At 36.6% G+C, this 24,983-nt stretch overlaps 1 protein-coding gene across 1 annotated transcript in view; it reads right to left on the bottom strand.

Moving 5' to 3' along the window:
- CSRNP3 (cysteine and serine rich nuclear protein 3) overlaps window positions 1-24,983 on the bottom strand; it is a 195,228-nt gene that overhangs the window by 161,620 nt on the left and 8,625 nt on the right. The window contains exon 2 of the mRNA XM_086370605.1: window positions 19,068-19,238. The gene's annotated coding sequence lies outside the window, so the exon portion shown is untranslated. The remainder of the gene's footprint in view (window positions 1-19,067; window positions 19,239-24,983) is intronic.

Here is a 24,983-nt window from a genome sequence, read left to right as displayed (position 1 = left end):
TGAGGTCACTGAAGGTCACATCTCAGTGGTAGCCTTGACTGAGCTATAAGATCAGTTTGTGTTGTTTTTAGTGGGTGATTCAGTGCTTAGATAGGATGAGATATAACTTGCTTATAACACTCTTTTAACTTGCTCCCATCCTTAAAATATTTATTTTTCTTGCAATTGTGTGGGGATTTTTCAAACTAAGCTTGTTCCTCCAAGGATCACGGAGTTTGAGATCCTCAAGTTGATCACGTCTACATATCTAGGAGCCTGGCTTATATCACAGTTTCAATATGTCAAAAGGAAATATTCTATGAACACAAGTGAAGAAATGTGAATTGTCTTTTCTGTGCTTCTAAGGTGATAATACAACTTGTAAGTTTGGTGCAACAGTTTAGTTACATTTGCAACTGCATCTCAAAACACAGTATTGTGTATTTAATATGCCTGCAACCAGCAAAAGCATCTTTCACTCTGAAGGACAACTTCCTGGACAAAGGAATCTAGCAGGAAACACCAATCTGTCATGTACAGTTTGGCCCTCTTTTTTAAAGACAATAAAACACCACTGAAAATCACATTGATTCTATTTAGATTTATTTTTTTAAGTAACAATACCACTTCATTTTGTACCTACATACACCTGCTAAAGTACAATTATCAAAATACATGTAGCCTTAATCCATTTTTCCTAACATGTGCTGAACTATAGTGAACAGTATCATATGACCAAAGAACTTTCTAAGATTATAATAGTACTTAGTCATTCTATTTCAGTAAAAGTGGGCAAGAGTTACTGAAACAAATTAAATCAGTCCTAGTTAGGATATTTATATATCAGGTTCACCATGGGATTCTTCCACTCAATCAGCTGTGCTCTCAAGTGTACAAAACAAATCTCTGAAATAGTTCAGATAGATCTCTATTTAAAGAATGGGGAAAGACATAACTATAATTACTAGGAATTTGCAAGAGCTAAAATCAAATTTGGGTGGAAATTTAGGTAAAAATTTAAAAACCCAAAGAAGTAGATAAATTCCAAGAAAATTGTAAGTTAGCAAGACTGACCCAAGAACAGGTGCAAACTTGACTTGACAGATTATCATAAAAGAGATTGAAAATATTTTCAGATTCCACCATCGCAAGAGCAGATAGCATCAATAGGGTGCAGGGAAGTCTTAAAGAATCTTCACAGTAAAAGTCTCCAATAAATCATGCACTTCATCAACAAGAAAGTTTCTTGACCTCTACATATTTTTTTCTCATCCCACTCACATTCACATTTCCCCACTTACTGAATTTAGGGTCCATTATTCATCATTGTGGTCTCTCCCTCACATATACACTCACCATGATGGCCTTTTTCCTTTCTTCTTCAAATAAATGTGACAAAAACGGCTAGTTAAACTCATCTCTCTTCCTACTATGAACATATTTTCAGCCTCTCATAGCTGAACAGATGATAATGACTAGAGAAAATGTAGGCTCTTGCAAGTGGGTCCACAGTAGCCGTGTCTGACAATCTTGTTACATTTCCCTTACTAATTCATGCTTCAACTCTATACCACAAAAGGCATCTTTACTTCTTTTCAACTGTCCAACATTTCTTCCCATCTTTTCCAACTCAGTTTATGATATTGCTTCTAAGAAAATTGAAAAAAACCCTATTCAGTTTCCCCTTCTTACCACAATATTGTGTATACTCCTAACACTTATACACACGGAGTCAACCTTCAGTCCTGTTATGATGGAGAAGCTGTTCTTTCTCCCACCTAAGGTGATTTCCTTCTCTTAAGCTTTGGATTTCACTTCCTCTTACCAGTGCTAGGTCTTTGCCACTTTAATAATCCCCTTTCTCTTCTGCATCATCATTTCCCCCTCTTTTTACTGGATTGTTTCCATTTGTCTGTGAATATGCTGTAATGTCTCCAAACTTAAAAATAAAGTCCCATTCCATCAGTTTCCCCATCTCACTATCACCTATTTCTCTACTCCATTTGTAGCAACTTCCCAGAGGAAGGTATTTTCTGTTTCTCAGATGTAATTTTACATTGAACTCCCCCAAATTAGGCTTAATTTTCGCAGTTCCACTGAAATAACATTTATAAAGGTTATCAGTGAGCTTGAATATTACCAAATCCAATGGTAAATTGTCAGTCATTTTTTCCCCTTAATATCTCAAGAGAGCTTGACTCAGATTTCCTGTATTGACCTCTTCCTTTACCTGGTTTGTAGGTTACCACACATAAGGTAGGATTTTCTCCTCATTTGCTGCCCTTTCTTAACTTCTCTGTCTGATTTCTTCCATTATACCTAACCTCTAAAGCCTCTTGTGAATTGAACTTTGAGACTTTTCTATGTGACTCATAGCAAAGCAGATCTGGTCCTGTGTCTTTAAATGCTACTATTTATTCGTGAATCCCAAATGTAGATATGTAGCCTGAACCTCTTCTCTGAGCTTTAGATTCTTATACTCACTGTCTACTCTATAGGTCCACTTACATGGCTAATAGGCTTTTCAAATTTAACATATTAAAAATAGTAATAATAACAAAAGAAAGATAGAAGGAAGGAAGGGAGTAGGAAGGAAGGAAATTGAGAAGGAAGGTAACATACTCCAGGCTTCCTCCCCTTCCTCCAGTCTTTCCCATTTCACTAAGTTGCATCACCATTTACCCAATGACTGGTATTAAAAAACTTCTTTGAGAAATGGCTAATTCTAGGATTGGGGCAGGTAAACATCAGATGAACCTGAAGGATCTTACAGTGATGAAAAGTAAGAAAGGGAAGGAAAAAAAGAGGCACAATCATGTCAGAAGGACATAAGAACTGACCCAAAAGAACTCTCAGTGGTCAACGTTGGAATAATTTAAGCAAGAAAAATTAATGACAGTATTAGATTATAACCCAAAGAATAAAATAAATATCTATGAGTCAATACTGATATAAATAAATGACTGAATCAATGAATAGAGGAGAAGGAACAAATCTCCCTTACATTAAACAAATTATGTGATATATTTATGACTTCACATAAAAATGCATATGTGTCTGCATAATAAAAAATTATTCAACAAAACCAATTTTGAAGCACAGAACGGTTTTTAGATATTGGGTCCACATTTTTTTTTTCAAGCAGAAACCAACTTTTAAATATAAAATTAATTGAAGGGCTCTTAAATTTACAGAGAAAACAGAGAAAGGCAGCTAGAATTGATCAGATTCCCAGGAAGTGCTTAAATTCTTACAGATGGTCCTAGGAACACAGTTAAATTACAGACTATGTTAGTCAGTGTACTTTCATGCTCAGTTGCAGAAAATAGAAATCAAACCTAAAAAAAGAAAAGCAGCATCCACTGACAGGAATGAAAGAGGAAGATCTTTACAGCATTTGTTCCCTCCACTTTCAGTTAATGAAGCAGTCTACAGTATCTACTTTAATTATTTAGATTCTCTCTCATGGAAACCATGCAGGGTTACTATTCTGCAGGGTAGGAATGCCAAAATAAAGTCTCGAAGGCTTGCTCGCACTGCCCTGATAACTTCCATTATCTCAAAAGAAATGAGAAAAAAAAAACCCCACCAATTTGTTACATAAGAATGTGCCCTTATCTTCTCTGCCACCATAAAATGTAAGAAACCTCACCAATATTTCCCTGTAGAAAGTGCCCAGAACCTAGTTAGTACTTAATGTTTTTACATACTTTTTCCACATTTCAGAAGCAATGCATGTAGTAGCAGACAGATCTTGGGGATATATAATTATGTAATTAATCTGTCCCCAAATCGGTCTGCTTGTAACATGAAGGAGCACATCCTGCTAATGTCAGGTATAATGTAAGGATGAAGAAAAGAGGGATGCAGTCTAGATATTATATTAGAAAATTTTGTTACAGATCTATCTGTTGCTACACTTCATGATAAATGACTTAATAATAAAGTAATTTTACCATAAAGTGAACGATGAATGAAACTTGGGTGGAGATATTTACTAATAAGAGTAGACAAATGAAGATTCAGTGCAGTTCAAGAAAAGTATTAGTGGCACGACATCGTTAGAAAAAGTGCTTAGGTTCTGGAATACCAAAGAACAGAGGTTGCCATCATTTTTATGTTTTCATCTTTCTTACTTCTGTGACTTTGGGCACATCAGTTTACTTAACATCAGTTTCTTCATCTATTAAATGGGCATATGAACTTCAATTTTGCATTTTGTAGTGAAATCAGTGGTCTCAGGTGGCATTGGTATTAAAGAACCTACGTGCCAGTGCAGGAAATGTAAGAGATGTGGGTTCAATCCCGAGGTCAGCAAAATTCCCTGGAGGAGGGCATGGCAACCCACTCCAATATTCTTGCCTAGAGAATCCCATGGATAGAGGAACCTGGCAGACTACATTCCAACAGGGTTGCAAAGAGTCAGACATGACTGAAGTGACTTAGCATGCATGCACACACTCAGGGAAGTCAGTAGACAAGCAATCCGGAAATGCAATTTTCAGAGAAAGGACAGAGAATGAATACAAACGAGTACCTAGTTGACACACTATAAAGACACGAGCTATTTCACCACCTAAACTACTGGAGCCAGGGGTGGAAGAGACAGCTTCTTGTCTTCAAGAATATAGTGCTAGGAAGCTATGTATGTCTACATGTAGGCAGATATCTTTCATAGATCTTAAGGGAAACTCATAACCCCATATGCAGTGGGAGAAAGTAAGGCCCTCCTATAGTGAGAACAGAGCCAAGTCATGGGGGTGGGAGGATGCACTGAGGTTGTTATTTGAGCCCTAGAACCATTTTTGCCTGCTATGGTCTCACCCATGTCTCTCTGTTACATGAACTAAGATATCTCTTTTTTGTTTAAGCCAGATTGCATAGAGCTTTTTTCACAAGCAATAAAAAGTCCTGACTAACATAACCATGACTATTAACTGAATATTTTAAAGAAGTGCTAGGACAAATGCCAAGTATTACCAGTAAGAAATGCAATTAAAAAACGGATATAGTTATTTATTACCAGTAAGAGAAATTAAGTGACAGTGATTGTGTTGATAGGTCCTCAGTGAACATCATATCTTAAATTAGAGAATTTAAATATCAAAATAAAAAAAGAAGGAAAGAAATCTAAAAAAGGAAATTTCTTCCAGCTTTTTAAGATAGAAGAACTAGTTGATTTCTTTGATTTGTGCCTGGTAAGCAGACTACAAAAAAATGCAGATCAATACCAGATGGAGGCTATCAAAACAAAAAATGGCCACAAAGAAACAAAAATGTATTTAAAATTAATCTGCAGCTACAATATGTGGGCTTCTAAACAGAGCAGTTTCATTTCCTTTTATCGTACCCCAATGTTGAAGACTTTTTAAATAAAGTGGATGATTCATCCTTTAACTCATTTGCAGAACAGATAAAGGAGACTCAACAAACCATTATATCTATTTATTTGTATTAAAAATTAATATTTCTAGCTTTTCCTTCTTTCACATTAAGCAATATCTATACTTTATCTTTTTACTACTCCCCTGATTTAACTGATTTAATCACTTTGTCCTCATGAAAGTGAAAGTCAGTCAATCGTGTCCGACTCTGCAACCCCATTGACTATACAGTCCATGGAATGCTCCAGGCCAGAATACTGGAGTGGGTAGCCTTTCCCTTCTCCAGGGGATCTTCCTAACCCAGGGATCGAAGCTAGGTCTCCCACATTGCAGGCAGATTCTTTACCAGATGAGCCACCAGGGAAGCCCTAAGTGGAAAATAGCATACAGCTTTTTTGCACCATTTTTATATTATTACCATCTGTGTGTGTGTAAATTTCAAATATATTTTTGAAATATTTAATTTAGTTTTTTAGCCTTGACCAACGTCTCCTTGTTTCCTCCATCTTCCAGCTCTGGTAACCACAACCCTATTCTGTTTCTACGAGTTTTCTGCTTTTTAAATATCACATATAAGTGAGATTATACAGTATTTGTCTTTCTCTATCTGACTTATTTCACTCAGCATTAATGCCCCAAATTCCATCCATGTTGTCACAAATGGCAGGATTTTCTCCTTTGTATGGCTAAATAATATTCCACTGTACACACACACACACACACACACACACACATATATATTTGTTGCTAAGTCACTTCAGTCGTGTCCGACTCTGTGCGACCCCATAGACGGCAGCGTACCAGGCTCCCCCGTCCCTGGGATTCTCCAGGCAAGAACACTGGAGTGGGTTGCCATTTCCTTCTCCAATGCATGAAAGTGAAAAGTGAAAGTGAAGTCACTCAGTCGTGTCCGACTCTTCGCAACCCCATGGACTGCAGCCTACCAGGCTCCTCCGTCCATGGGATTTTCCAGGCAAGAGTACTGGAGTGGGGTGCCATCGCCTTCTGTATATATATATATATATATATATATATATATATATATATATATACACATACACCATAACTTCTTTATTCATCCATCCATTAATGGACACAGGTTGACTATTGCAAATAATGCTGCAGTGAACATAAAGGGTGTAATATTTCTTTTTAAGATATGACTTTATTTCCTTTGGGCATTTACCCAGAAGTGGCAATATGGTTTTAATTTTTTGACGAACCTCATATTGTTTTCCATAGGTTCCTGGAAACCTATGGAAAACAATTTACATTCCTAAATATACCAATTTACATTCCAATGTAATGTAAATTACACTGGACTGTACCAGTTTACATTCCTACCAGTAGTGTACAAGGGTTTCTTTTCTCCACATTCCCCCCAACATTTTCTATCTCTTGTCTTTTTGATATCAGCTATTCTAACAAGTGTGAGGGGATTTCTCATTGTCATTTTGATTTGCGTTTCCTTGATGATTACTGAAGTTGAGTAATGAGTACTTTTCATGAACTTGTTGGTCCTTGTATGTCCAGAAAAATTCTATTCCATCCTTTGCCCATTTTTTTAATGGATCATTTATTATTCAGTTTCATGAGTTTCTTATATATTTTGGGTAGTAACTCCTTATCAGATATATTATTTGCAAATACTTTCTCCATTCCATAGATTGCTTTTCATTTTGTTGATCATTTTATTTGCTGTGCAGAGCTTTTTAGTTTGGTATAGTATTACTTGTTGATTTTTATTTATGTTGCCTATGCTTTTAGTGTCATATTCAAAAAATTCATTGCCAAGATGAACATCAGAGAGATTTTCCCATATGTTTTCCTTTAGGAGTTTTGCAGTTTCACCTTACATGTAAACCTTAGATCCATTTCAAGTTAATTTTTGTGAGTGGTATATGACAGGGGTCCAGTATCTTTATTGTTATGTGAATATACAGTTTTTTCAGTATCATTTATTTAAAAGACTATCCTTTCTTAATTGAGTGTTTTTGACTCCCTTGTAAAATATTAGTTGGCCAAACACGCCTGAGTTTATCTTAGGGGTGTTTAATCTGTTCCCTTGTTCTGTGTTTTTACCCTAGTATCTTAGTGCTTTAACTAGTATGGTTTTGTAATATAGTTTGAAATCAGGAAAAGTGATGCTTTCAGCTTTGTTTTCTTTCAATGGAACATTTTTAAGTGGATTTTTAAAATAACCTTGAACATTTTTAAGGACCTCTTGTGTTCATGCATGTTAAGTTGCTTCAGTCATGTCTGACTCTTTGCAACTGCACCGACTGTAGCTCACCAGGCTCTTCTGTCCACGGGATTCTCCAGGCAAGAATACTGAAGTGAGTTGCCATGTCCTCTGCACTCGCAGCTGGATTCTTTACCACTAGCCCCACCTGGGAAGCACATTTTATTTAAAGTAGACTCAAAGGTGGGCTTCCATGATAGCTCAGTTGGTAAAGAATCCGCCTGCAATGCAGGAGACTCTGGCTTGATTCTTGGGTTGGGAAGATCTGCTGGAGAAGGGATAGGCTACCCATTCCAGTTTTCTTGGGCTTCCTTTGTGGCTCAGCTGATAAAGAATCTGCCTGTAATGTGGGAGACCTGGGTTTGATCCCCGGGTTGGGAAGATCCTCTGGAGAAGGGAAAGGCTACCTACTCCAGTATTCTGATCTAGAGAATGCCATGGACTGTATAGTCCTTGGGGTCACAAAGAGTTGGACACCACTAAGTGACTTTCACTTTCATACACAAGGCAACAATGATTTTAATATTAAGAAAAATATTTTTTAGCTCATCGTATTAGAAGTTTGAATAAAAATAGGATTATTTTTCAAAGTCTCTAATAGGTAGAAAAATATTTTTAAAACTTAGAGACTCAGCAAAAAAATGCACTGCAAGTAGAAATGCACAAAACTCTTCTGTGGGTAGAATGACAGTTAAATATGGAAAGATATCTGGTATTCCTGGAATGGAATTGTAAAGATGTCAATTTGCCTTGTAGCTCAAATTAACCTATAAATGTAATGTAACTCCAGTGCCATGGTTTGTTTCGCAGTTTGACAATATTCTTATAAAATTCAAATAATAATTATATGAGAATAACTAATATGCAGAGTATATCATGAGAAATGCTGGACTGGATGAAGCACAAGGTGGAATCAAGACTGACAGGAGAAATATCAATAACCTCAGATATGCAGATGACACCACACTTACGGCAGAAAGCGAAGAACTAAAGAGCCTCTTGATAAAAGTGAAAGAACAGAGTGAAAAAGTTGGCTTAAAACTCAACATTCAGAAAACTAAGATCATGGCATCTGGTCCCATCACTTCATGGCAACTAGATGGGGAAACAGTGGAAAGAGTGGTTGACTTTATTTTTTTAGGCTCCAAAATCACTGCAGATGGGGTCTGCAGCCATGAAATTAAAAGATGCTTGCTCCTTGGAAGAAAAGTTATGACCAAGATAGACAGCATATTAAAAAACAAAGATGCTACTTTGCCAACAAAGGTCCATCTATTCAAAGCTATGGTTTTTCCAGTGGTCACGTATGGATGTGAGAGTTGGACTATACAGAGAGAAAGCACCGAAGAATTGATGCTTTGAACTGTGGTGTTGGAGAAGACTCTTGAGAGTCCCTTGGACTGCAAGGAGATCCAACCAGTCCATTCTAAAGGAAATCAGTCCTGAATACTCTGGAAGGACTGATGCTGAAACTGAAACTCCAAAACTTTGGCCACTTGATGCAGGAGAAGAAGGGGATGAAAGAGGATTAGATGGTTGGATGGCATCACTGACTCAATGGACATGAGTCTAAGTAAACTCTGGGAGTTGTTGACAGACAGGGAGGCCTGGCATGCTGCAGTCCACTGAGTTGCAAAGAGTTGGACATGACTGAGTGACTGAACTGAACTAATAGAGTTCTTAAAGAGTATAATAATATACTGTGTTTCTGTTTATAGTAGTGAGTTATAGAAAATTGGGAACTTTTATGTGAGATAAAATTTACTACAGAGTCAGTATTGTTGGTTTAGGCATAGCCATCTAGATGATGAAATAGAAAATTACAGACACTGATCCTACTGTATATTAGAATTTGGTTCAGGAGGAGGACAGAACTTCAAATAGCAAATATTATATTACTCAATATATGATTTTAGAAAAACTGAAAAAATTGTCTATTTTACACAGTATGCCATCACAATTTTCAATTGATCCAATGATCTAAATTTTTAATAGAAATCTATAAAAGTTTTAGAGGAGATTATTTGTATGCAATTAATCTTGGGAGCTGAGATCTGCCTAAACATTTCTTAAAAGCCAAATCCATGAGTATATTTGCCCACATAACATAGTTCTGTGGCAAACATATACAGAGTTGACAGACCAGTGACAAAATAGGAAGGATCTTATCACATAAATGTTAATGTAATAATACTTAATATAAAATAATAAAAGAGAAAATCATGATAAAAAGGAACTAAAGTAGACCACTCATACACACAAAAAAGGGTAAATAAATAACGTAAATAATTTGCTTTCTACTATTCAGAGAAATTCAAGTGAAAGCATTAAGGAAATATAAGTCTTTACCTACCAAATTGGCCAGGTATATATGCACAGAGAGAGAAAAAAAAAAAAAGCCTAGTTAGTTTGGTAACTAACTAGGGGGATTACTTTAGTTACTAGAAGTGAGCACATGAATTGGTAAAGCTTTCTGGAGAGCAATTAAAATGATACGTTTGAACTATGATTTCTATCTTTGGGAAAAATTATAAGCATGTTATAGCAGCAGTAACTGTATTAGTGAAAAATTCTAGAAAGCTATTGTAATGAATGGAGACACTAAGTCTTAAACTAAAATAAATTAATATAAATTGAGAAAATATGTAATCGTGAAATATTGAGAAACCCATGCCACTATTCAGAGAAAACTTAAGATTTTCTGTTTCTATAGCAAAATACAATGGACATGAATTTGGGCAAACTTCGGGAGATGGTGACGGACAGAAAGGCCTGGTGTGCTGGAGTCCTTGGAATTGCAAAGTGTCAGACAAGACTGGGTGACTGAACAACAGCAACAATAGAAAATATGTGTTTCCCTTTCTGTTTCTAGATCTTATTGCTTTCATACCTCATGTGCGATATATTACAAATGGGATGAATCTGCAAAATAATTTTGCAATTAATGTGAAGTATTTATTAATTTGAATATATTTTTATGTCAATGGATACATTTGTTCAATTCTTTTTAGTGGCCACATGGTAATCTATTGTATCAGTGTTCCATATATTATTTAAACAATTGCATAGTATATAGTTTCTTTAAAATTTTTCACTGTAGGGAAAATATTGCAAAAATTAAAGCTAAATTTTTTAATATTTATTTTTAAGTAATAAACTTTAAGTATATTTATTTAAAATATTTGTGTTCTCATCTTAAAATATTGAATTCTAATATTGATATTAATAAATTTAAAACTATGTAGGAAGTTTGGAAAGTGATTTCATTTATACTGACAATATTATATGCATAGTTGGAAACTTCATGAACATCTTATATAAAAACATTTTTCATATGGGTCTGTACCCATTGAGGAAGACCCTAAATTGTATCCAGCAATCTTAATCATTGGGTTAGCATAAAAGGTCATTTGGGTTTTCCTGTAATATCTTATGGAATAACCTGAATGAACTTTTTGGTCAACCCAATAATTTCTATACAGTTAGCCTGTTTTAGTTCACTCATTTCACATTTAAGATGACAGAAATCATTTGATCAATTAAGACATGTACGTTTTAGAAAAAGTCATGAACATACCAAACAAAAATAAATTTATTTAGGACCGTGTATTAAAAGAATCAAAATAACTGGGGAATTACTTGGTGACCTAGTGGTTAGGACTGGGTGCATTCACTGCTGTGACAGGGGTTTGGTCCTTAATTGGGGAGTTAAGATCTCATAAACCACTGAGTGTGGTCAAACAAACAAAAAAAAAGGAGCCTCTGGAAAATAAATTCTATAATGAAACTCAAAATAATAATAATGATAATAATTATTTGAAACATCTAGTACAATGCTTGGCAAATGACAATGCTTAATAAAGCTTGCTATTATGATTATTAACATTAAGTAATATGGGGGACATATGGTTGTGAAAGCTGGACTGTCAAGAAGGTAGAATGCCAAAGACTTGATGCCCTTGAAATGCGGTGCTACAGAAGACTCCTGAAAGTCCCTTGGACAGCAAGGAGATCAAACCAGTCAATCTTTAGGGAGATAAACCCTGAATATTCACTGAAAGGACTGATAGTGAAGTTGAAGTTCCAGTATTCTAGTCTTCTGATGTGAACAATTGACTCATTGGAAAAGTCCCTGATGCTGGGAAAGATAGGGAGCAGAAGGAGTAGAGGGCATCAGAAGATGAGATGGCTGGAAGGCATCGCCAATGTCATGAGCATGAACTTGGGCAAACTCCAGGAGATGGTGTGGGACAGGGAAGCCCAGCGTGCTGAAGTCCGTGAGCTCACAAAGAGTTGGACATGACTGGGCAACTGAACAGCAACAACAACAATGTGGGGGAAATAAAAGACACAGTTCTTGACATCAAGGAACTTAAAATATTGCAATTATAAATTCCAACAGTTTCCATATTCTAGCTGCAAAACTAGCGAATGCTAAAAAAAGTAAGAGTTGCTCTGCTGAAAATAACAATTCTTATTTAGGTTGTTATCCTGAATTTCATTCATTCTTTAATTTATCATCAAAATATCTCATTTTGAGAGGACTTTTTAAATATATATGCTTCTTTGTTAGTATCTGTAAATTTTAGTTAAGTTTACTCCTTGGTTTGCTTTTGCAGTTCCTCTAGCTTTATGCATATATATTTTTTAAAATCTAGGCCAAATACATGATATATGTTTTATGCAGCCACGATCTTAGCATAGTATTTTAGTGCTGATTAATGACCATCATAATAGTTAGATTAATCTTCAATTCCATTAGTAAGTAAAAAGTTCTAAAAGTGAGTGTGTGTATGTGTGTGTGTGTCTAGAATTATGAATGTATATATCTGAAATATGTACTACTCTAAGCCAACATAATGGTTGCCATAGAAACAGCAAACAGCAAAAACTCACAGCTGACATAGCAAGAAGATAAAGGGCAACACTTTTGGAGAAATTGTGAAATACAACAGGCCAAAAAGTTAGAAAAATTAACTGTGTTTAAAATTAATAGTCTTTATTTCTTCCAAACAAGTTTCCTCAAAGATGGAATTAAATACCCCAAATGCTGGCACTATTAAGATTCAAAATATATACATTTTTTTAAATGTAGAAACTGTAGGCATTAGTGCAAATTTTAAAATGAAATATGTTAAGTAGTCTTCATGAATAAAGTAATTTATTAATATTATTTAAAACTAAAATATGTACAATTTTTATATCTACTAACATTATCATTGAGCATAAAAATATATACTACTGAATGCATTTCAGCCTCCAAACATCACAATTAGTGGTACCCACTATTGTAATTCAGCCAGAAATATCTAGTGCTTTTAGTACTTGGTGAAGCAGTCTTTACCAGCTTTCACAGTGCTTTGATAATCATTTTGATAGAATTTGCTTTTAGGTTTTTATTTCTATTTTTTGTCATGCTAAGACCACTGCAGATATCCATGAAGGATCTTAAAATGATTTAATAGTTCATTATATAAATCAAATTTCATAATATTTCATGCAGATTTCTAGAGTTATAAATTACATAAATCTTTATTACCACTCCATTATTATAATAGTTGTGAGATGAGCTAAAACCAAATGCAAAAAATTGAGTGTCCATTTCAATTTTATCTCACTACAAATACCTCCCTACCTGAAAATTAAACGCCATTCAAAGAAAATGCCTTTCTAGTTTTTAAGTATTGATCCTTGGTTGAAAATAAAATATTTATGTTTTGCTATATTTATTATGATTGCCCTTTCTTCATTATGCTTAAAAACTGTAATTTTAACCTTAATCTAATCCTCAATAGAATTCAGTAAATTTCAGACATTTATTGTTATAGTTCATGCCGGATCACTGCAGCTGAACACATAAAACATATGGTACAACAATTCTGTGGCCCTAACACATTCCCAGTTTATTTCCAAATGGTTCAGACAAAAAAGAAGCAACATTAAAAAAAAAGAAGCAACATTTTCAAACTACAAACAAGTTCTTTCCAGAGTGAAATGGTTAAATATTGCAGCCAGTTCAGAAATAGCAACTGGCTTTTTTTTTTTTTTTTTAAGCAGAACCAGGTTTAATTCTTTTTTGCATTCACATGCACACAAATATACTTCCCTCGAGCTGTCAGAAAGCATCAGATTGCCTGATTTGCATGATGAATTTTAAAATCTTTTGAGAAACACAAGGACATTTGCTTCAGGCACTATGATTTTATCATCACCATCATAAACAGCAAGTAGAATGCCAGTCAACCTCTGGTGATCCAACCAAAGCCAAAAGGTCTTAAGACTTTGAATGGTTAGTAGAACCATTGTTAATAGAATGGTTAGTAGAATTTTAATCACCTAAATTCATGTGGATCCATTTTTCAAGTCACAATATTTCGCAGTTCGATAATCATCTCTTTATTGCCCATGATCACTCTGGATGACCCCAAAATCAAAGTATGATTCTTATCAAGAAGCTTAAAAACTCAAATACTGTAAGAAATATTTGTAAACAAATTATATTGTCAGACAAAAATATTATGATCAGTAATGTAAAGGTGGTGTCTTTACTATTTAATTCAACTCTAATTCTCATACTGTTTGTGAAATACCACTACAATATCAATTGCATCTATAGATATCCTAAGTAAAAAAGAGATGTGAGAAAATGGAAGATTTTTCTATAGTTTTCTATTTTGGATTTCATGCTAATAGGGTCTTATCCCTTGAATGACGTGAGAAATAGTACATTAACACCACCAGAATTATCTTTATAATGAGCTTCTGTAATACCTGAGAGTTAAAACCACAAGTGATGTGCTGTTTTCCTAGATTTACTATGATATAGACATATAAAATTTCATTTGAAACTTGGTCTAATTGTGTTTTTATATTTAAAGTCAAATTTAAGTTTTTCAGGGCTTAAAACAAGCAAATATGAAAGCCAGTTCTTTACCTAACCAGTAAAACAATATAATTACTGCATTTAGTCAGAAGATGTGACTGAGTCTCATTGAAATGCAAGGTAAGTGGGTTTCTGAAGTCTTGAATTATTGAACAAGTAATGTAGGGTCCTGGAGTTCAAGGGATGGAAGGGTATCATTATCTTTTTTTTCTTCAGGGAATCAAGGATGACCATTCACCCTTCTGGCAAAAATGGAATGCACAGGGTTCTATTTCTAAGTAAATCAAAGAAATTTCTATTTGTTAGCTGCTGTTGAAGATGCACACTGCAAACTGCATCTCACCTACTTTCATCGTAATATTTTCACATTATCACAAGTAGCATTATGTCACCAAGACAAACCAATTTCATTCATGTAAACATAAAACATGTTTGCTCTAAGATATTTCCATCATTGTCAGGGACACACAAAGTCTCAACAGTCTGCCCTGTCACAGAAAGAGGAAGAGGAATTGTTCATTCACACTCAAATTGAATTCTCTGTCCAGTATTTCTTTAGGCTCATTGAATTTATTCATAAACTCATCCCTGGTATTGTATTACAGCCAGGAAATCATACTTTCTATAAAAGCCAACTTAAAAAAAAAGGCAACAGAAGATGAGGTGCCAATTACCTTCTCCAAAAGATGTGCTCATTCTGTTTCTAAGAGGAGATGGCACAAAAGATAAAGCATGTCTTTGACTTGATGATTTGGGTCCTCTACTTAAATAGTGACGAAACAGACCTGTTAGAGAGCAGCACAGTCTAGAGAAAGGCCGACCCTCTAGGGATCTACAATAAAGTTCTCTACCACTATCTCACATCTGGATTCTTGTCAAGTTAATCTCCCTTGGCTGTGGTCTCCATATCTGTAAAATAAGGGCGTCTATCTAGATGTTCTCAAAGGCTCTACTAGTTCTAAAATTCTTTGAATTCAAAATGAGGGTTGTCAGTACTAATTTTTTTTTGTCTTACTCATATAAAAGATCATTGGATCCTCTAAAAAAATTAAAATGGAATTTCTTCCTCAATTGTCCAATTTTATAAAATAATCTCCAGTTTTATACTGGAGATCAGGCTGAGAATAACCCACAGAAAACAAGAAATCCCCCATTACTGTTACATTTCCATCTATTCTTTTTGGCCCCTCCTCCCCACTGTTTATCCCAAATCAGAGTTTTGATCACACATTCAATTACAAGTTGTTCAATGATTCCTATCTCTGTTTTCTTACAGAGGAGTATCAGTAAATATTTCCCTCAAAACCCTTGAAAATTTGCAACAAAGATGCTGAAAAAGCTAATCAAACGTTGCAGCTGCTTTCTTTACTAGCCTGCCATCTCTGTACACAGAAGATGTCTCCTTCTCCACAGACTTGTGCCATGGTGATGAAACAGAAAAGTTGTGACCAGATAGCAAAGTAGTTATCAAATAGTTTATTTCATCAAAATAAAACCACTCTCCACTCAAACTTTTACCCTCCAGGGAACTGTTCAGGTGCTCATAACTAGTGCCTGACCTATAATTTTTCAAACCCCTCTAAACCACCAGAACATCACTTTCATCTGGAAAGTATCTTGAACTGCAATTGTAAGAGCGGATGGTGTTTAAATGAACATTATAGGTACTTTGTGAACTCACAAGCTATAGAAATCAATAGGCACCTTGCATAGAGAAGGCCTGAAATTGATTTTTCCAGGAGAGAGTCAATTTGTAACTTTAGGAGAAGCACAGACACCAGGGAGGGGGTTTAAGCATGCTGCAGGCTTAAAAAAAAAAAGTGTGAAAAATGCACTGCACTAGAGGAGGAGAATCTCAGAGAAAGAGGGTCTAGGTTGGTGGTGTTTTTCAGAAATGGCTAAAGGGGAACGAGTTGAGAAATACTAGGAGACCCTGCCATTCTCTGGGACTTGCAGAATGAGCGCTCTCAAGGGACACACAGAAGGTATTTAATAGAGTGTTCTGAGGGTCTTGAATTTAAAGGCATACTGTTGCTTTTTGAAGGACAAGGGCATCCAGTGGACTCTTTCTCTCCAGTTTTAAAAAATTTGTCTGAAATTATAAAAATAATGTATTTTGTTCTTGAAACTGGCCAAGAGAGTAGATCTTACATTCTCACTACCACCAAAAAAGAAAAAAAGTAATTATGTGAGATGATGAAAATGTTTTTAGTTTGACTGTGGTAATCATTTCACAATGCATATGTGTATTAAAATATCATGTTGTGCACATTGCTGCTGTTGCTGCTAAGTTGCTTCAGTCGTGTCTGATTCTGTGTAACCCCATAGACGGCAGCCCACCAAGCTCTTCCGTCCCTGGGATTGTCCAAGCGAGAACACTGGAGTGGGTTGCCATTTCCTTCTCCAATGCGTGAAAGTGAAAAGTGAAAGTGAAGTCGCTCAGCCGTGTCCAACTCTTTGCGTCGCCATGGACTGTAGCCTGCCAGGCTCCTCTGTCCATGGGATTCTCCAGGCAGAGTACTGGAGCGGGGTGCCATTGCCTTCTCCAGTTGTGCACATTAAATATATATAATTTTTATTTATCAAGAAAGTATAAAAATTGTCTAAAAATTAATCTGTTCACTCAATATAGGAGTCTAAGCATCATTTGCCTCACTGGTGGCTCAGACAGTAAAGAATCTGCCTGCAATGCAGGAGACCTGGGTTCGATCTCTGAGCTGGGAAGATCCCCTGGAAAAGGAAATGGTAACCCACTCCAGTATTCTTGCCTGGAAAATCCCATGGACAGAGGAGCCTGGTAGGCTACAGTCCATGGGGTCACAAATTGGACAAAACTGAGTGACTTCACTTTAACTTTCAAGCATCATTCAGTGTTCAGTGCTCTTCCAGGCACCATGGATGACAGGGAGGTACTGATAAATTTCAGACAAAATGTATCCCCCCAATAAATCTAACTTCCCTTTGTAACCAGAGAATCTTATTCTGCAAACAGCTATTGTTTTCTCCCTTTGCCTGAGTGTTCCTTTATCTTCTCCCTACTGTTTTATACTTTGTACAAGTTCATTAGAACTAAGTTCTACTTTAGTCAAGAGATAAATAATACAGAGGCTAAACATTATTATAAAGTTTTACCTATTTTTATTCTAAATCCTTCTAACAGTGATGATGGAGAATTCATGAAAACCAAACGATTTTTTGAATTCTTGGAGGTTGGGGAGAGGAAGTTTAAAGATGGAATTAGAGGGGTCACATTGTATAAATGTCAGTGTGTGGAGAAGGAAATGGCAACCCACTCCAGTACTCTCGCCTGGAAAATCCCATGGACGGAGGAGCCTGGTGGGCTACAGTCCTTGGGGACACAAAGAGTCAGACATGACCGAGTGACTTCCCTTTCTTTCTTTCTTTGGTGAGCTAAAAAAAAAAAAAAACCCAAACACAAATGCCCTACAAAAATAATTCTAGGAAATACTATTGTGGAAAAGAAAAAACTTCTCTTTTGTATTGGATAATTTTTACTTTTATTTAAGGAATGTACCTTTAAAAAGAAATTTATACCAGTCAGGGTGAACTTAAGGGGCTTTTACTGACGTTTTTTAGTTTTTCTTTGAATGATACTAACTCTTCTAAAAAATAATTTTAAAATCACATGGTGTTGAATGGACATGGATACGTTAGAAAAGATTTGCCTGTTTCAAAGTCTTCATATGAGCATCTGTCATAAAGAATGCAACTTAAAATGGCTACAACCTCAAGTCTGAATGTATCACACTAAATTAAATGATGCTGTTCATATTAACAGCATAGGAGAAGTATATATGTACGTATGTATGCTCAGTGACTCAGTCATGTCTGACTCTTTGCAACCCCATGGACCGTAGCCTGCCAGACTCTGTTCGTGGGATTTTCCAGGTAAGAATATTGGAGTGGGTTGCTATTTCCTCTTCAAGGGGATCTTCCTGACCCAGGAATCAAACCCATGTCTCCTGTGTCTCCTGCATTGGCAGGCAGATTCTTTACTGCTGAACCACTTGGGAAGCCCATATATGTGTAGAAAGCTACATTTACTGTAGTGCGTGAATCTGGCCTTTGGTTTGAGGTTAACCAGTGTTCAAACAATTACAGAATCTTAGGGTTTCCAAGGCTTTCATTTCGGAGTAGCATTCTTTTAAAAACAAACATCATTTTCTCACCCTGGAAGTGAATGTTTTGTACTCAGTACTGCAAATATTCCACAACTCATTAACCAGTATTAGACGTTCAAAAGAGCTCAAGTGATTTAGATTTCAAAAGGATGGCTCTGCTTCAGAAAGCTGAAGACACACAGGAAATTATTTTCACTTGCTATTTGCTTACCTTAGTTTGGACTCATTTCTGCCTCTCATACTCACTCTGCAGAGATAAACAGGAGTAGACTACTGAGAGTTAATGAACCCAAATGGTATCATGTTTTACAAATTAAGTCTGTTTTGATAAACAGCTGAGGGGCAAATATAAGCCAATGGATGCAGATAAAAATTCCAAGAATCGACTATACAGCACAGTTTAGAGTACAATCTGAAATACAGCCTCAGACACTCACCAGTAAAATGGTTAGAAGTGGATGGATTGACGCTATCAACACTGGCAGCACTGTCACAGCTAAAAACATCATCGTCGGATTCCTGCACAGAGGAGCAGGGGAAGGAGCCATCAATTTCCTCCAACTTCCCCTTGAAAATTCCACTCATCGCTGCAGCACTGTCGCATGTAACTGTAAGGAGCATGGGAACAACAGAGTACTGAAACATCTGACCACTGATTGCACAATCTAGGTCTCCAAGTCGTTCTTTGGAGGTGGCGGGGAGGGCTGTAATTTTTTGAACCACATCTGCCAGACTATCATATCCATGCAGAAATAATTCTTTCCATAATGTTCGAAAGTATTTCTACCCTGATTCATTGTTATTTGCATTCTCATTCTGACAAGAGTATTTTATAAGAAAAAGTCAAAATTAAAAATGTGAAATCAGAGGGCTGCATAAGGAAATATGTTTCAGCGTTTTGAAACGTCAAAACAGGAGTCAAATACATTTATTTGATTTGTTCTAGTAAATCGTGTTCTGTCATTGACAGAGCCAAGGTTCAGAACGAAATAGATCACTCACTTGCATGCTGTCATACCCAGAGCATACTGATTAGGGCATGTCTATCTTGCTTGGGATTTCTTTTTTTCTCAGGTACAAAGGTGTCTACTTTCCTGGGGCTCTTTGTCCGTCAAAAATCAAATTGGTTGCTAGGAACGGCTGTACCTACAGAATTTAGATGCCTTATCGTGTTTCCAGTCAGTTCAGCAGAGCTACAGGGAATTCTGGAATCCTGTACCATGGAGGCTGGCTGAATAAATTTTATACAGGCTAAACCACAGTCCCTAAATCTTTTGCTGGATAAAATATTAATTTGAGCCTCTTCATTCTTTGTATCAACATGGTCACTGAAAGCCAGTGTGAGGTAGCCTGATACATTTTTTTAAAATTGTTAATATCAATTTAGATGAGTCATTAGACCTCTGAGAGTAATAATTTCCTCATAGCCATAAAGTAACTGATAATAATCAGTGGTTGCAAACACAAATTCTTACAATGGCAGTTAATTTCAATGAGTAAAGAGGATCAGATATAATAAAATCATCTCAGTCCTCTCATTTTTCTCCTGTTATTTGTAACAAAGGTATCAAGAAATACTTCTCTACCCTAAGAAAAATGATAGCCTAGGAACCATAATAAATGATCTCACAACCAAAGAGACCATGGGTAGTAAACAGCGTAAACTGTGGAAAACTGGAGATGCACACACAGGCCAAGGCGGGAAGCCACTACTTAGGTCCAGGTCATTTCACCTCCATGTTCTCCCAATATAACCCACTCTAAAATCTGGCCAATGCCCCATTCACATTCAGAAGCAATCCTTTACACTGTTAGCTTTCACATGTCCCACCTCCTTATTAATTTTGTTTATAAAATTAAAATTAAGGAGTGATTCTTATGTTACTTTGTAATGTAAAGCCCGTCTTAGATTGGCTCTATAAGATAGACAACGCTTTAGATCTGTGGCTTAGAAGGATTAACAGAATAAGTATTCAAAACATTCTCTTCCATACTAGCCCAACACAATACCTGAAATGCCTTTGCTAGAGACACATAAATTGGGAGAACAAACTTATTTTACAAAGATGCTTGCATAAAACACGCTACCAAGGAGAGGTGGTATCTTAAGCCATCAAACCTCAGCATGGCAATCCTATCTGTAACAAGGAACAAATCAAAATAGACTTTCTTAAAAAGTCTGGCTACTTTCATTTGCCTCTCAGTGACCTCATGGAGTCTCAATGTTGGTACCTCATGTCAATTTTGGTAGCTATACTTCTGTGGGGGAGTATTTGCTCCAAGTCCTTCCATTGACTAGCTTCCTCTGTTTCTATATTTTCTGCTTTCTAGTATTCTTAACTGCATACAGTTTTATTTCTGAGATAACATCTTCTATTTTATTTTGAAAACCTCAACACTAAACACCAATTCTCTTGTTCTTTTAATATATTCCAGTTCAGATTGTTGAGTAAGGGAATCTGAGTGTGTTCATTCAGGTATTTATGCCATTCTAATAGAAAAGAAATCTGTTTGTTTTCCATACTTCAAGGGGCCATTTATTATTTATTCAATAAACATTTCTTGAGCTTCTACCATGTACCAGTGACTATTTTAGATGCTGCCGCTAAGTTGCTTCAGTCGTGTCCGACTCTGTGCGACCCCATAGACGGCAGCCTATCAGGCGCCTCCATCCCTGGGATTCCCCAGGCAAGAACTCTGGAGTGGGTTGCCATTTCCTTCTCCAATGCATGAAAGTGAAAAGTGAAAGTGAAGTCGCTCAGTTGTGTCTGACTCTTCGAGACCCCATGGACTGCAGTCTACCAGGCTCCTCTGTCCATGGGATTTTCCAGGCAAGAGTACTGGAGTGGGTCGCCATTGCCTTCTCCATTTTAGATGCTAGAGAATGCTAAAGTAACCACACAGGAAAAAAAATCATTCCTCTAACAGTGCTCCCCTACTCAGTGTTGTTGGGGAAAGGGTAAATAAACAGATAAGTAAATTACGTATGATATATGTTCTGTGGAGTTAAATACTATGAAGAAAGTTAAGCGGTCAAGAGATATAGCGATCAGAAATTTGGCTGTTAAAGAACACTGCATTTTGAATTAATTGGTGAGCTCATGTTAGAGTAAGGAAAGTAAGGGAGCCAGTCAGTCTGACATTTGGGTAAAGAGCAGATCAAGCTATAGGAGGCAGGTGCCCAAGGTCCTGGTCTGGGCATAGGAGGCAATGAGTTTAAAGACAAGTGGTGGGGGCTAAATTGTGTAGAGACTGTCAAAACTTTGGATGTTACTCTACATGAGCTAGAGGGCTTAAGTAGTGGAGTGATAAGATCTCACTTATACTTTAAAAGGACCACTCATTCACCTATTGTTTCATTTTTTTTTAAAAGAGGGCTTATGATAAAGGAGTGGGCTTTCCTGGTAGCTCAGTTGGTAAAGAATATGCCTGCAATGCAGGAGACCCCAGTTCAGTTCCTGGGCGGGGAAGATCCGCTGGAGAAGGGATAGGCTACCCACTCCAGTATTCTTAGGGGCTTCCTTGGTGGCTCAGCTGGTAAAAAATCTGCCTGAGATGTGGGAGACCTGGGTTCAATCCCTGGGTTGGGAAGATCCCCTGGTGAAGGGAAAGGCTACCCACTCCAGTATTCTGGCCTAGAAAACTCATAGACTGTATATCCATGGGGTCACAAAGAGTCGGGCATGACTGAGCGACTTTCACTTTCACTTCACTTATGATAAAGGAAAGGTAGATTTGATGGGGAAATGGAAAAGTCTAGAATTAAGGAGGACTTAGCAGCTCAGATGAATAGTTCAAATCAGAACCTGATAAGTCAGAGGGCTTGAGATTTCTTCTGGGGGAAAAGAATTTAGAAAGAGGTTAGAAGGGTGAGGAAGGTCAAAGTGCTTCCCAAAGCAATGTGGTTACTTAATTTTACCTACAATCACCTCTGGTATCTAAATCTAACAAATATTTGAGGATAATGGGAGCCACCTTACCTGTTAGGTTTCAAATAGGACCAATTCTGATATATCTGAGCACTTTGTGATACTGCTTTGGCAAATAAAATTAACAATGAAAATGTAAGCTTTCTTTCATTATTCTAAAGGAATACTTTTAATTTGGTAGAGAAGAGGCATTATATGGAAGGTGACCATTATCAAAGATTTACCTATTGATGGGAAAATGGAGGCAAAGAGTTAATAACTATTTTATCCACCACCTTCCCCAAAGTTACTCATTCAAGATTTTTTTCAATGTAAAATCCATAATTACTACTTGTTACTGCAAGGGTTATAGGACTCTGGCTTGGAGCTGACCCTTTTTGAAGGCCATTGGTTGGAGAATCTCTCTTATCTGTAAGCAAATTATGGAGATTTTAAAAGAACTGCAGAAAACCTCCTAAAAACGGAGAGCTGTTGACAGATTTTTTAAAATGTTGATGTACTCTGTTTATTAGTTATAGGAAACTATTTGGAAGTTTTTCTTTAATTGGTATGAAATCAATGTAAATAATTTGTGTGAATTTGCTCACATTTTTACTTTTAGTTCTAGTGACCTTGAAGAAAGTTGAATAGTCATTAAGGAGAAAATGAACCATGTAATTACATAGCTCAGTAAATACAAAGAAAGGGTGGGAAAAAATGTCTCAAAGCAAAAGAAATACTTGGAGAGAGAGAAGAAAAGAGATTCATCCTACTTTGTGCTTGCCAATTTGATTCTGCTATAGTGTGCTCCAGTTGTAGTACCAAAATTGCAATGTTACAATTATTTCCATGGCAACAGACACTGAGCTCATGCAGGAGAAGTTAAATTGTGAGAGAAATTAAGATGCTACCCCCATTCAGATGTCTGCAGTAATAGGTGGGAAGGAAGAACAGAATTATTATAAATATCCTTGATTGAATTTGTCCCAGCCACATAGCCCGGGGAGAGCAATTCTAAACAATATTAAGTCACCCTATAACTCAGAATGCTCTTTTGAAGGTACATGGCTGGAAGAAACTGTTAGCAGAGAGGAGTATGAATGACTTAATTTATATTTTCTAGCACCTAAACAATTACAATATTTGTTAGAAGTCAAAGGTTTTAGAATTCTAATTCAGGGTCCCCTAACAAGGTCATATGTGTCCTAGGTCCAAAAAAAAAAAATGGAGTTAAATTAGGTTTTCTTTACCTAACTTAGAGGAATGCAGTATTGTTACTGATCCTACATCCAACAATTCCTTTTACAGAGGTATATATTTCCTTAATACTTTTCCTAATATGAAAACAGTTAAAATTTTGTTTGTCAGTCAAACATGAGTCATATTTTAATTAAAATATTCAAAACAATAGCTGAATGCTTTTATACAAAACTAGACACTCGGAGAAGGCAATGGCACCCCACTCCAGTACTCTTGCCTGGAAAATCCCATGGACGGAGGAGCCTGGTGGGCTGCAGTCCATGGGGTCGCTAAGAGTTGGACACAACTGAAGTGACTTAGTAGCAGCAGCAGCAGCAGACACTCAAATACACTGTCTAGGTGTGTCATAGCTTTTCTTCCAAGGAGCAAGTGTCTTTTAATTTCATTGCTGCACAGTCCACAGTGATTTTGGATTCCAAGAAAATAAAATTTGTCACTGTTTCCACTTTTTCCTAGATAGTGTATTAAAAAGCAGAGACATCACTTTTCTGACAAAGGTCCATATAGTCAAAGCTATGGCTTTTCCAGGAATCATGTATGGATGTGAAAGTTGGACCATAAAGAAGACTGAGTGCTAGAGAATTGATGCTTTTGAATTGTGGTGCTGGAGAAGACTCTTCAGAGTCCCTTGGACAGTAAGGAGGTCAAACCAGTCAATTTTAAAGGAAATCAGTCCTGAATATTCATTGAAAGGACTGATGCTGTAGCTGAAGCTCTAATACTTTGACCACCTGATGTGAAGAGCCGATTCATTGGAAAAAGACCATGATGCTGGGAAAGATTGAAGGCAGAAGGAGAAGAGGGTGGCAGAGGACGAGATGTTAGATAGCATCCCTGATGCAATGGACATGAGTTTGAGCAAACTCCAGCAGATGGTGAAGGACAGGGAAGCCTGATGTACTACAGTTCATTGGATCACAGAGTTGGACAAGACTCAGCGCCTGAACAGCAACAATGCTGGATTCTAAGGTGGTGGACAAGATTCCCCACCCTCTAGTGGGCATTCTTTATATAACCCCAGGGTTGTGAATAGGGTGAAATATTACTCTTTCCACATCATATGGCAAAGGAAATTTGCATATGTAACGGAAGTCCCAAATCAGTGACCTAGTAGATTATCTAGGTGGGCCTGACTTAATCACATAAAATTGAGATTCTCTCTGGTTGACTTTGAAGATGGAAGGG

Source organism: Bos grunniens, chromosome 2, assembly GCF_055505025.1.
Source record: "Bos grunniens cultivar Pamir isolate PY7600 chromosome 2, Bosgru_T2T1.0, whole genome shotgun sequence".
NCBI classification, from domain to species: Eukaryota; Metazoa; Chordata; class Mammalia; order Artiodactyla; family Bovidae; genus Bos; species Bos grunniens.
The sequence above is the reverse complement of the archived record's forward strand: the minus strand, read 5'-3'. Positions and strand labels throughout refer to the sequence as shown.